Genomic DNA, 15,394 nt, shown 5'->3' on the forward strand with positions numbered 1-15,394 from the left:
TTTACACAGAGGAAAATCAATTTGATTTTGGTCTAGACTATATACTATCATGAGACTTGGCAAAGACCCTGATAAGTATACAGATCATGGCTTGAGGCATCAGACAAGCATGATTAAAGATTATGTTTAAATTGTCCCCTGATATACAAAATTAACCATTTCTTAAGTAATACTAAACTCAGCTATCCTATTTGCTACACAAATTTAAGCCATTATAAAAGCAACATTTTAGTTAATTTTCAATATCTCTATTTTCTGTGCATATTGTTATGTACTTACACTTAAATCTTAAATTTCAGATAGTCCTACCTTATTTAATTTTTTTACTTTTAAAAAGTCATAACCTGTGGTATAATCTTCTTTTGGTATGCTTAACAAAATATAAGAATGAAATATAGTGTAAAAAGTTCAAATACTTTTAAAACTATATTTTTAAATAGCTTAAGAAATATATTTTGAAAATATATTTTACACAAATATGAATGTGTGAAATATCTATTCACACATTTTTACCCTAATGCACAGAAATACTTTCATTTAGGAAAATAGAAGTTGTATTCATAATTTCCCTTAAAGACTCTCAAAACCATAAGGATGATACATGCAGATATTAACTATTAGGTATTACATGTTTAAAGCAGGAAAGAATGAAAACATTAACGTCCTAGGAAACTGCAATATTAAATTCTTTTTCTTTTGGTTTTTTAATTTAAGAGGTGTGCACTAATTACTATTAGTAATTAATTAGTCACCAAATTTTCTAAAGGTGGGAACAAAAGGTTCTTACAACTCAGAGATGAATCTATTTACATTTGACTTTTTTCTCAGACACTGGTCTCCTAACACTTTATAAGTTCAATAAGATGTGAATATAGATAATTAGGGTATTCCTATATAATCAGGTAGAAAGTGAATACATTTGTGTCAGTAGCTACACTAATTTGCATTAAATGAATGAGTGAATAAAAAATAAATCATAAAAAGGCACTGTTTGGGATTGGTATAAAACATTTACTTTTAATATATAAATTATTAATATTAAGCAGTTATATTACAAATGACAGAGGTGCAATGATTGAGGTGCAAATAACTCAACAGTAAATATTAGCCATGACTAGGTTATAGGGTGTTTCTGGAATTCTTGCTTCTTTTTAGATTAGTACAATGCTCTACTCAAGGTGTAGAGTAAATCTGCAATAGCTAGAGCAAATAATAAGTGGTAGAAAAAAAAGGATCTATACAGAAGACCATATTTTATTACATGGTTTCAGAATAGCATTATGATTATGATGATTAATGAGAGGAGGAAGAAGAAGAGATGTTTTTAATTTTCAAGTGCTTTGGTATGTTGTCATCTCTAATTTACAGATGAGGAAACTGAGCATAAAAGCACACGAAGGGCTGCCTATATCTCATAGCCAATAAGTGATAACAGAGAAACTTAAATCCCTCTCTTCTATTTCTAAACCCTGTACTCTTTCTACTCTATTATATTGTCTCTTTATTCCCTGAAACCACAGATATGTATTAACAGTAAAATTCTTAAATACTGCAGTTAAAATAGAAATTCCTCCAAGCCAGTGTTGAAAGCACCACAGTATTTATAAAAATAAAAATCAGCTTCTTAAAAAATTATTGTTCTTCAATAAATTTAAAAAGAACAAAATCTTTTTTGAGTTCCCCTATATTCCTCATACAGAATCTTGGCAGTGATAATCTGCACTCAAAACTGTGAAGTAAATTGAGTATATGAATAAAAACAATAAGAACCTACAGAGACACATGGGAGATCTAATTCGGATAGGATGGTCTGAGTAGTGTAGGGACATGGATGAAGCTAGAAACCATCATTCTGAGCAAACTGTCACAAGGACAGAAAACAAAACACCGCATGTCCTCACTCATAGGTGGGAATTGAACAATGAGAACACTTGGACACAGGGTGGGGAACATCATACACCGGGCCTGTCGTGGGGTGGGGAGAGGGGGGAGGGATTGCATTAGGAGATATACTTAATGTAAATGACAAGTTAAGGGATGCAGCACACCAACATGGCACATGTATACATATGTAACAAACCTGCACATTGTGCACATGTACCCTAGAACTTAAAGTATAATAAAAAAGAAGAAAAATAATATTATCACATTTCACAGAGTTTACAGTCTGGCAGAGGAGAAAAACATTAAACTAATAATTACATAACCACTTATTTATTTACACCTGAGGTCTATTCGTTATCTTTGACTATGCCATATAATTCCAATCTTAACTCACTTGTACCCATTACTTAGCTTGGCAATGCTTGATGTTCTCCTTTCTATTTCCTTATGTCCTATGCTTCATGTTTTTTTCAAGGCCCAGCTTAAGTTCAGCCTCTTCCCAGCAGTTCACAGAGATCTCTGCCTCCACTAAATATCTTTAGCACTTAATGATTTTTTTTCAACAATGGCAAATGGGTTTCCTATTACATGAAACTTCCAGCAATTGGTAATGGTTGTCTAAAGTATTGTCTTCAGAGGGACTCTGAGGTCAAGTTTTGGTGTAGTGACAGAGACAGCCATAATGGATTAGTGTTGTTTCATGGACAGTGAAGGGGAGACAGGGGATGCTGAATTCAGAACATTGACTTCATAACTAGACTGCCTAACTTAAAAAAAAACACACAGCATTTATTTTACAACAAATCCAGGTCTAAGCATGCAATTTGACACTGAGAGTGCCTTATTTTATTTTTTAAAAAACCTGTATCATGTCTCCTCAAGTATCATAAGATTCTTGCATGTAATACTTCTCTATGCTCACAGCATGTAGTCATGCCTTGCAACACAGGCATCTGCTGATGACAATAAATTACCATTTTAGAATTCACTCTTATTACTATTATTTGTGAATTCCATTTATATCATAGCTTCTCTCAAAATGTTATCAATATTAAACCCATTTTAGAAAAACTTTGTAACATAAGCTATAAAATGTAAGTAAATATGTTGTCTTTATCATGACCAGATACAAATTCAGCATTAGGATATTGATAACACTTAATGATAAATACATACCTGCCAAATAATAAAATGAAACAAAGAGAAGATAACTACTTTTTAAATGAGTTTAAACATTTTTAAAAAATCCAGCCAGGCGTGGGGGCTCACGCCTGTAATCCTAACACTTTGGGAGGCCCAGGAGGGTGGATTGCCTGAGCTCAGGAGTTTGAGATGAGCCTGGGCAACACAGTGAAACCCCGTCTCTACTAAAATACAAAAAATTAGCCGGGTGTGGTGGCAGGCGCCTGTAGTCCCAGCTACTCAGAAGGCTGAGGCAGGAGAATTGTTTGAACCCAGGAAGTGGAGGTTGCAGTGAGCCGAGATTGCGTCACTGCACTCCAGCTTGGGCGACAGAGCGAGACTCTGTCTCCAAAAAAAAAAAATATCCAAATCTGTGTATTTCAAAATATATTTTACATACTTATTATGTCCTAAAATTTGTACCTCTCTTTTAGTTTACTTCATTTTCCTGCATATAGCAAGTGTTGAAGAAATCCACGGCGGTTAGTTTAGACCTTACGTTAGAGAGATAGCTCCATTTTACATTCCCTCTTGCTAAGGAAGTGTATTCATCATATTCCATAACAGCTCACAGTTTCTTATACATTAACTGCTTATTCTCTGTTCCAATAAGACTGTGCTGGAACAGCAAATGAATTTGGTGCATTCATTTAAATGATTCTGCAAACCACAGGCTACCCAGTTGTCTAATGATAAGAGAGCCCCAAAGCCACCTGATCACCATTATACTCCCTTATTTCTTTGGATTTGCATGGTCAGTACTGTCAGGATCTGAATACGGAGAAGAATGAGAAGTAAAAGTATACCTCAGACCTAATCATGAAAAGGGATTTTATTAATTTCGGCACCAGTGATGATGTGGCTAGGTTGGAAAGGGAATGGGTTATAAGATCTGGAGTGCTTTATCTGCTCCAAGACCAATGCTGGTTTTGGCACTTCTCTCACTCTAGTGAGTTGCAAAAAAACAAGCAGGTGCTAGCAATCTGAGAGACCACATGCCAGCTACAGCTGCTTCAAACTGATTCAATTACATCTGCCTGAATAGTCCCAGGACATCAAACTAGTTGAAGAGATCTATAGGTTGCAAGGAGACTTTGTCTATCCTGATGTACAACTGTCTCTGAGATAATGACCTGCAAATTTCCAGGTTGTGATATAAAGTGATCATTCCATCACCAGGCATAAGAGAAAAGATGGGGGAATGCGATGTTTTATTCACTTTAAAATTAAAAATTGGTTGTAGAAAGCACAAAAGGCCTCTTTGAATTTAAATCTGAAAGTCACTGAGGCCTTATGGATACCTTGAAACAGCCCAATTTTGTGAGAACATTTCTCAAATCACTGGGTACAGCACATTTACAGAACATGCTCTTGGGATCCGGACTTCGCTCCAAACCTTGTTTGTACAAAAAGGGGCCAAGCAGCTGGGAAATTCTGGAGTGGAGTGTGTCCTCATTAGTTCCCATCTGCCACCAGAACTCAGCTCATGGCAAGTTTGGCTAAGTCCTGGTGTACTCAGGTCCAAATGTGGGTCAGTTTTAATTACACTATACAGAATTCAGTGTGCAGTTTTAAAATCCTTATTATACAGCACAGAGGAATGGGCAGCGCTCCAGCTAATCAATTTTTTAAAAGTACATATATAAAAATTTTAAACCAGGCTAGACAGACAGTGGGTGGAAAAAAAATCTTTAAATGAGTACAAGGGTTACTTAAGAGAATTATTAGTGAAAGTGGGTCATGAACAAGTTCTGCTTTAAAACTTCAAAGTGAGAAACAAACTGTTTTCATTGGTAAGTTGGGAAACTTATGTAAGGTACACGATGTGCCTTGCTCTTTAGTGTGAATAACAATAAGCCTGTGGCCAGGATATAGAACATACCTACAAGTGAACTGGCTTTCATGTAAGCAGAAATGTTCCCAATTTTGTGACTCTTCACTCCATCTCCTTTCGATGTTTATCACTTATGGCAAAGATTGGATAAAAGAAAAAAATCACAAGCTACCCGGTAAATAGTGAAAAAATAAAGATGAGGAAGGGGAGGGAGTGAGAGAAAAGGAGAGTAGAAAGCACATGTGCTGAGTAGCAGACTCTGGGCATGACTTGTCTCTCAGTGCCATCCATACAAATGGGGGCCAGAATCAGCCCTTGCAGTCTATGTTCAGATTCCACCCTGTCCAAAAGCTTTATCAGGTTCAGGAGCGCTAAAACACTAAGCCTTCAAAGACAATTGTCAGGAAAAATTCAGGAGTAAACACGTCGGCAGTCAGTGATTAGGCATTTATGTGCCATTTTTGATAGATAAAATGTCCCTTGACACAAGTCCTAATGACAACAACAACAACAAAACACAAAAACCTTAAATGTTCAAAGTATCTTTGGGCTTTTGACTGAGTTGTTACCAGGTTTATCCATTTAAAATGCAGCATGGGATGCTAGGTTCAAATACCAGCATTGAATATTTACAAGCTATATGACTTTGGACAAATTGCTTATCCTCTCCGACATTTTGTTTTCTCACCTGCAAAATGGGGGAAATAACATCTTCCTCATAGCGCTGTTGCAAGGATCATAAAACATATATGCACACATATATTGGATATTACATATCTATATATACATGCATGCATATATATATATATACACTCACATAAATGTGCATATGTATATATATAGCATCTGGAACATGAAAGTCACCAATAAATGTTAACTATCATTAACCCAGTTACGATGAACTAAATTTTGTTCCCCAACCCCTCCAAAAAAAAACATGTGTTGGAGTTCTAACCCCAAGTACTTCCAGATGTGATCTTACTTGGACATAGGTCTCTAAAGAGGTAATCGAGTTAAAATAGCACAATTAGGGTGGGCCTGAATTCAATATGACTGATGTCCTTATGAAAGGAGAGAAACCTGGGAGAGACAGATACTTATAGAGGGAAGACAACATGGACAGACATAGGAAGGAGATGGCCATCTATATGTCAAGGAGAAAGGCTGGAACAGATCCTTCCCTCACAGCCTTCAGAAGAACCAACCTGGCTAATAAACCTTGATTTCAGACTTCTGAACTGTGAGAAAACAAATTTCTGTTTAAGCCACCAAGTTTGTGGTCCTTTGTAATATTCCCAACTAAATAAAAATTCCATTAATCATCAATATTTACCTTGATTCATCATGGTCGAAACTATACATTTGATATTAGGCAGGTCTGTATTACCTCTGGTGAGTAATAATCAATTCTATATATATTATCTAGTGATGTTTTCATTATTTTAAAAGAATCCTTTTCTAATTGCTGTTCAAGAAGATACTGCTGCAATATAAACAGCCTGGCAGAGGAAAATGGTTTACTATAATTAAGATCATCTAGTTATTATTAAAGATAATTAAGAGAAAATCATACATATAAATTCATAAATCCACTTTTCTACTGTTGAGTTTGCATAGAAGGAAATCAGAAAATCTTACCACACTAATTTCCTTCTCAAGAAAAAATAAAACCTTACATAGCGATTTATGCACTGACAACTATGCTCACTAAACCTGAGGCGGTTTAGATTACCAACAGGACCACTTTTAAGTCATTTTGATGCATGTGAAAGTAACTCATCAAGCATGCGTTCTTCGTCGTTTGCAAGGGACTGCTTTTAAGGGTATCTGACTCAAGAAGAGGGATGAGAGTTCTCTGGGTTGTGTCAACAGGCTTTCTATTGCAAGACACACCTCCATAATCAACAGACATTGAAGTGAATGTGAGCATCCCCATCTTAAGTTTTTCTTTAAACAGCCCTAGCCTTCTATAGAAATGTAGCATGTGTAGTTAGAAATTATGAGTCTAATTATGTTGAACTGAGATAAGCAACAGATATCACAAGAGCCATAATTGGACCAAAGTTAACTTTCTTAATGTATGTGTCCCACACTTCCTTGAAATTCCTATACTACTCATTATAAAAATTTTTATATTTTGTCAAGAGAAGAGAGGAAAAAATAATACATAGAGACTACTATGCAATAACACATAGGTGGTAGTGGTGCACAAAATAAAGTATTTTGTATACCTAATTTACTTTAATCCACATATCCACCATTAAAAAGGTAGGTGTTGTTACCACCATACTATACATAGGAAAGCTTGAGGCTTAGTACAGCTACTGAATAATGGAGCTAGACTTTTGGTAAAGGTCAGTGGGAGGGAATCCAAAGCTCCTAAATTCAAACTCAAGCATGAGATTTACAATCCAGATATCCTAAGTGCATCACTGGGTTCCAAAATGCTGATTTATTTAAGGTATTCACAGGCGTGTTGAAAGCATTTGAACTCACATAAGCAGTAGATGTGTTCTTGCTAAACCTAACTCAACTTATTCTCCTTATGAGAAAATCAATGCTATTCACAAACACAACCTAAAAGGCTTTATTCAATTTAAATGAAATTAATCTTTATTATAAGAACACATGAAAATGGAATTACCATACAATCTAGCAATTCCACTTCTGGGTATATACTCAAAAGCATTCAAAGCAGGTTCTCAAAGAGATAGTTGTACACCTATATTCATAGCCAAATTGTTCATAATAATTAAAACATGGAAGCAATCCAAGTGTCCACTGATGAATGAATGGACAGGCAAAATGTGGTATATACATGCAATTAATTATTATTCAGCCATAAAAACAACGAAATGCTGACATGTACTACCACATGGATGAATGCTGAGGACATTACACTAAGTGAAATAAGCCAAACATGAGAAGAGAAATACTATATGATTCCACTTATATGACTACACAGAGAAGTCAAAATGACAGAGACAGACACTAGAATGGTGGCTGCCAGAGGCTGGGGGTGGGAGTGCAGAGGGAAATGGGAAGTTATATTTTAATGGGTATAGTATTTTAGTTTTACAATATGAAAGTGTTATATACAGATGTATTGTGGTGACGGCTGTGCAAGCATTATAAATGTATTTAATACCATTGAACTGTATACCAAAAAATAGTTAAGATAGTAAACTTCATGTTATGTGTATTTTTCCCGAATACAAAAATTGGGGGAAAATAATAAAAATATCACATGAAGGTCTTTTAGATTCAGTACATTGCCTCATGATTTTTATAATATCTTCTAAGGCCAGGGAGGCAGAGGTAACTTTGTATAGAACCTTTGAGTACAATCTATGTGATAATGCCCAACCAGGATCCCTGCTCCCAGGCAATTACATGTTCTTTTTTCAGAGTCTAAACTGCAGTAGTGGTGATGGTGGTGGAACTGGTAGTGATAGAAATGACAGTAGTACAGCTAAGATTTCTTCAGTACTTGCTATGTGCCTACCAGTGGACTAAGAATCTTACATGTAGTGTGTTATTAACTCTCAGACAACAGATACTATTATTTTCCCAGTTTTACAAATGAGTAAACAAGGGAACAGAAAGATTAGGTAACTTGATTAAGACCATACTAATAATAAGTGGTGAAGTCAAAAAGAACTCTATTGATATATCTTTGTCTCTCACTAGCCTGTATCCTCTTGAGAACAAAGATTTTGTTGTATTCATCTAGCCTAGCACAATTTCTAGCAAACAGCAGACATCCATTCACCATGCAGAATAAAAGGAAATGAGGAAAGGAGAGAGGGAAAGAAGGGGGAAAAAAGAAATTATATCTAGTCATGCTATGTTCTCAAAAATTTCTTTCTTTATTTCCTTAACCCTGAAATCGCAGGGGAACCTGCAATAATGCTCAGGAATCCTAGGGCATAGGAATTCCTCCCTCTTGGAGATTCCAGGCTAATTCCTGACACAGAACCCTCAAAAAGCTGCTAATATCTGTCTAGTTTAATGATTAATATTCTAGCAAATATATATTCTTGGCTCATCTCTTCATTTCTAATATTGAGACTAACAGAGAGAGTTCAATCTACCACACTAAGGTTCACTGGAAAAAACTGATGTCCTTGATACTGGCCTCTTGCACACTGGTGTGAACTGAGGTAAAAGAAAAACTGTTCCCAGAGGAAAGGTAGTTCCATGCCTAAAAGTACATGTGTCATAAACCAGTGGTACTAAAATTTGAGAAGCCTAAACAAAAGGTTTTAATGCAATAGATACTGGCTTATGATGTAAACTGTGCCAATCTTACGTGACAGGCTTATGCCACACAAAACGGAACATTAGAATGATCTATCTAAAGCAAGTCTGAATTGCTCTATTTTGACTCTACTCTTGCTTGGCTTTACCTCTATTTATAGTTAAAATTTAGTGAGTCATAGAGACCATAATTATAAATATGTATACAGTAAACACAGGGCCCATTACTTTTGCTTAGAAAAATAATTACAGATTTTTTAATATTCTGATCTTAACTGACCCAAAGGAATTAAACACACATTTTATTTTTGTGTTTTAGTGAGATAGAGATAGGGAGGGAGAGAGCATAAGTCAGTGCTCAGGAAAGATGAGGCATTAACCATATAACATAGAAGATTTGTTTATTTATATGCTGCAAAGTATTTCCAAGGTGACAAGTAACTTAGCCATTAATGCCTCAGCCTTATGTGTATAATGGGAATAACATACAGACTTCTTGTAGTAAGTAAAAGTTAGTTTAAAGCATATTGCAAATAGTGTTATTTCAATTCTTCATTAAAATAGTCAAAGAGGATCAATTCTTATACATTAATTTCTCATTTTAAGGACAGAATTTATCAGTATTCTCATATCTATGTAACTGGCAGTATGAGAACTAAAGTAAGTTCATCAAGACTCACCTAAACTGTATAACAAGTAATAAGATTTTAGGACACAATCCCTCTATTTCTAATACAACTCCAAAAATGTTTTATTCATAAATGCATTCATTCAACATTTACTGATCAACTACTATGTACAAGGCATTGTATAAGAGGCTGTGGCAATCCTCTACTTACCTTTGTACTGTGTTTCCTACTTCCAAGGAGGTTAAATTCATACCAAAGTTATTTGTTAAAAATACAAAAAAGGATTCCAAATGGGCCAATAAAAGGAAAAGATACACCAACTCTAAGACTTCAGATTTATGTTACTAAATACCGACGGAAACTCCTCAGCATTTAAAATACATTAAGGAGAGTAATGCAAGTCATTTGAATGTTTTCAATATTAGAAATTTCAGCCTACTGAATAAATTAGTTATCTTTAATATTGAGTTGCAGCTTTTTATTGCATTTATAGAACTTTACCTATTAGTAAAATATGCAATCTATAATAGCTTGTCTATATCAAAACTATAGATATCTTTCAGAAAACATACAAAGCCATAACCAAAATAAATTTAATATAATTACCAGTAACATTTGTGAAAAAACACCAAGCATCTAGCATTTGTTAAATTAAAAAATAATATTCCATAAAATCTACATCTGGATTTTAGCCCCTCTTTTAGAATTACTATTTAATCTTCACTTTTTTTCTCTCTCACTTCTACCCCAACAGCAACAGAAACACATGCACAAATTAAGAAATTATCTTACAATATACACTTAAATTTTCTGAATATGCCCCATGTGTCCACTAATAGCCAAATGCTTTCAAATCTGTTCAGCTAAATGGATCAATAACTACATCCAGCCTCACACAGTGGGGCTGCCAACACGGTGAAATTGAGCCAAACACAAAATGTCTCTACCAGGACAAAAATTATTATCAACCCAGTTATCTGAAGAGATCTACCCTCCCAGGTATTCTTTTGAGAAGTTGGCATACACATTATCTAGGGCAGTCAACAGCTACTAAAAAAAAATATTTGAGTCATAACAGAGGATTTAAAGAAAATATTTAGAAGCTAAAACCAGTGAGTTTTAGAATAAACCAATGTAACAGTTCAAGGTCTACATCAAGTAAGAATCTTTCAGAGTCAGAGTACACAAAATACGTAAGAGCACAAGCACACTGCTAACAAGCTTCTCTGTGCTCTCACTCATATGGCACAGCTGCAAGCAACAATTGAGCAGGTGCAACCAAGCTTTTGAGAATTCCTGCCTGTTGCCCAGGAACCACAACACTGCATGGTTGAGATTTTAAACAGGTGCAAACATTTTTTTTTTTTCCCATTCGTCTAGTGCTTGAGACAGTGGAGCAGACAGTACATCTGCAACCACTCCATACCTAAAGCAACCATCACAGAAAATAAACTCAAAAGCAGCAAAAAAAAAAAAAAAAAAAAAAAAAAGTTTAAATAAAACAATAATGTCAAAACTGTGGTTTTGCAATGGTCTGACTCGACATCACCATTCACTTTAATAGTACAATTCCATAAAATAATCTCTTCACCAGATGAATGCTTTATAATTAAAATTATTTGCCTTATCAAATCTTAGAAATGTTTACCTGATTCTTACAATAGAATAAAATAAAATGTATGTATAAAATGTACTATCCTTTGAAGCTGTCAATATCTGTAAGTAATCAATAATTAACATTTTTACATTATGAAATCTATAAGCAATTTTAATACATAAAAATATTATAACTTGTTAGTTAATAAATAGATTTACATAGTTATAGGTAATTAATATACATACCTGTGCAGCTATGGGGCACAAACTTGCAATTTATCAATTCTGAAATGTAAAAGAAATATATCATAAAAGTAAAATTAATTTACTAAGTTGGAACCAGTATTTATGTTGCAACAATTCCTGCAGAGAAGCAGGAAAAGTTTCAGTGCATAAAGAGGCAAATTATTTTTTATCAATATTTTCCCTATAGGATATTTCATATATCTGAATATATATATATATATATATATATACACACATGCATATACATACACACACACACACAGAGTCCCTTAGCAGTGTATCATAAGCACTAGCAAGGGACTCTGACTCACAATGGCCTCTGAAACGAAAATGCTTTCACTAGAGGACGAGGCAAACACTTTAAAATGATTTTTTTTTTTGGTATTCTTCCAAGACTATTGCCTTCCTAATACAAATATGACTGCTGCTCTCTAAAATGAAACTACTCAGATTCATCTGCACTCAGTTTGGATAGAATGTTGTTGAGGAAGAAAGGTGCTTTTGTGGAGCAGTCCACAAAAAAATGCATGAATAAATGAAAGTAAACTTTGAATGTTCGTTAACTTTGAGTTACAACAGCAAATAGAAATGAAATTGATTGCTACAAGAAGGAATGCTAACACCACATCGGATATAATGCAAAATGCCTCAACCCAACACACTTTGACAAAACTGCCAGCGAAGTAGGTATTGATACAGAAGACTATGTAAGTCCACATTAAACAAAAGTAGCAGTTTACAATTAGACCTGAAAAACATTTGGATTTAGGTGGAAACTGTATTGTAACATACAGCCTGGGAACTACTGGTACTCTTAAAAATATTTCCTAGTTCTAGTCAGGAGTGGTGGCTCACGCCTGTAATCCCAGCACTATGGGAGGCTGAGGTCAGCTGATCACCTGAGGTCAGGAGTTCCAGACTAGCCCGAGATTACGCTATTGCACTCCAGCCTGGGTGACGAGAGAGAGGCTCCATCTCAAAAAAAAAAAAACAATTCTTTTTGAAAGCAAACTGACATGTTTAATTTATATAGTTCTTCTGAGCACAGTTGACGACAGCAACACATTATAGTCAGTAAGTCTACTTTATAATAGTGCTTAAAAGTATATAGAGGTAATAATTTTGATGATGGCTCAATAAAGCAGCATCTTCATATACTTCTGATGGGAATGTGGATTACAAAAGACTTTCTAGAAACCTACTGAGTACTATGTATCAAGAACTCAAAGTTCAATATTTTTACTCAGTAATTTTAGTCCCAGGAATCAAACATAACAGAAAACCAACAGAAATTTATGTAAAAAAGATAATTTTTATGATAGTAAAAAACTATAAGCAACCTAAATATCTAATAGAAAAATGATTAAATAAAGCATAGCACATCTATATAAAGGAATATTTGGCAAAATTTAACAAGGTACTTTAAAGAATATTTTAAATTTTATGGAAAAATGCAAATTTATAGTATTATGATGCTAAAATATTATATAAACATGTAGAGTACCAATTACATGGACAGTATGAAATTATGTGAATAAGAAAAAACAAAGAACAAAACAAAGAATTAAGAGTGATTATATCTGGATAATAAGACTGGATGATTTTAATTTTTTCTTTTTACTTTCATATATAGTTAATTCTCTACAATAAGCATGACTTTTATAATAGGAAAAAATAATAGTAGGCAGGGTAGGGGTAAAAGGAAAAAGTTATAAAATGCTATATGGAATTCATAAATGTAACCTTCCTAAGAGAAATAAATTAATTCAGTCACAAATAAAACCCAGTAACTGTGCCTACAGTGAGAAACACCTTCACTGCTTCCTCAAAGGGGCATAGCCAGGGTCTTTTTTAGCCCAATGCTTTGGAATCTACACAAGTAATTCAATAACACATTTTTAATCATCTTAGTAAAACTTCTTTACTTATTATGCAGAGTGAAATGATGGCAAGAATAATTTAGGACTGCAAATCTCTTCAACCTAGTAGAGCCTAACTTATTCACTAATTCAATCACATTCAGTGAGCATCTACTGCCTGCATGGTGCTGTGTTTGCTATTGCAACGTACTAACAGATAAATTAGGACACACCTTACCCTCACTGAGCTAACAATTTAAAAACACTAAAAAATGTTTAGACACAGCTCACATAAAGATGTAAACACAATACAGTTCAAAGCATTTGTGACAGATTTGGTACATTTTAAAGCAAGAAAACATACACTAGGTTTATTTTTTATATTTCTGAGCAAACACCTATCTTTAGGTAACAATAAAAAGTCATGTGTATTAGTATCACGTATTAATGCACTAGCAAATTAAGTATTTAACTTTTTCCTTATGTGATCTATTTTTTGTTAATGGACAGTTACATAATAGGAGATTAAGTATGAAGGAATAGTGACCCAATCTGGAATGCAGATGTGTAAGATGGCCTCAGTTTTTCTGAGGCCACATAAAACACATGCACAATTATTAACAGGCTGCAGTTATTTATTGGAAACCAAAGCAAATAAGTTAGTTACTGGTTAATCCTGCTAAAAGACATTGTTATGACAACACCACCAGGCAAAGAAAAGAAGATAGAGCAAACCACTTTTGTTATGCAGATAAAATGATTCAGCATAGAGATTCTCTCAATAGCAGTTCTGTTTCCTGCTGTCCTGTAAACATAATCAGCAATGCCCTTCTGAGGCCAGTGCTGCAGGATGATTCCAATGTGAGGTCAATGGGGTCAACCTGTGTGAAGTGGTGACAAACACTAAGAGAAAGTAAGAAGCTATTTGTGTGATCAATGTTCCATAGACTGGGGCTCAGAGTTCTGGGAAGCAGTAGAGTTATGAGGTAGGGTGGTAGTTAAGCACTTAGCTTTTGCCATCAGACAAACCTGGAATCAAGTTCTGGCTCCCCGTCTTTAGTTTTGTGATCCTAAGCAATTTAAATTTTCTGTCTGTAAACAGGGACAATTTGACTTCCTCTTTTCCTAATTGAATACCCTTTATTTCCTTCTCCTGCCTGATTGCCCTGGCCACAACTTCCAACACTATGTTGAATAGGAGTGGTGAGAGAGGGCATTCCTGTCTTGTGCCAGTTTTCAAAGGGAATGCTTCCAGTTTTTTCCCATTCAGTAGGATATTGGCTGTGGGTTTGTCATAGATAGCTCTTATTATTTTGAGATACGTCCCATCAATACCTAATTTATTGACAGTTTTTAGCATGAAGGGTTGTTGAATTTTGTCAAAGGCCTTTTCTGCATCTATTGAGATAATCATGTGGTTTTTGTCTTTGGTTCTGTTTATATGCTGGATTACATTTATTGATTTGTGTATATTGAACCAGCCTTGCATCCCAGGGATGAAGCCCACTTGATCATGGTGGATAAGCTTTTTGATGTGCTGCTGGATTCAGTTTGCCAGTAGTTTATTGAGGATTTTTGCATCAACGTTCATCAAGGATATTGGTCTAAAATTCTCTTTTTTGGTTGTGTCTCTGCCCGGCTTTGGTATCAGGATGATGCATGATTGTATATCTAGAAAACCCCATTGTCTCAGCCCAAAATCTCCTTAAGCTGATACAGCCCAAAATCTCCTTAAGCTGATAAGCAACTTCAGCAAAGTCTCAGGATATAAAATCAATGTACAAAAATCACAAGCATTCTTATACATCAATAACAGACAAACAGAGAGCCAAATCATGAGTGAACTCCCATTCACAATTGCTTCAAAGAGAATAAAATACTTAGGAATCCAACTTACAAGGGAC

At 34.8% G+C, this 15,394-nt stretch overlaps 1 protein-coding gene across 4 annotated transcripts in view; it reads right to left on the reverse strand.

Annotated features, from left to right (window-relative positions):
- ZBTB20 (zinc finger and BTB domain containing 20) overlaps window positions 1-15,394 on the reverse strand; it is an 838,685-nt gene that overhangs the window by 573,949 nt on the left and 249,342 nt on the right. For all 4 annotated transcript variants that reach the window (XM_054482786.2, XM_054482788.2, XM_054482789.2 and 1 more), the window contains exon 3: window positions 11,632-11,670. The gene's annotated coding sequence lies outside the window, so the exon portion shown is untranslated. The remainder of the gene's footprint in view (window positions 1-11,631; window positions 11,671-15,394) is intronic.

This window comes from Pongo pygmaeus, chromosome 2 (genome assembly GCF_028885625.2).
Source record: "Pongo pygmaeus isolate AG05252 chromosome 2, NHGRI_mPonPyg2-v2.0_pri, whole genome shotgun sequence".
Taxonomy (NCBI): domain Eukaryota; kingdom Metazoa; phylum Chordata; class Mammalia; order Primates; family Hominidae; genus Pongo; species Pongo pygmaeus.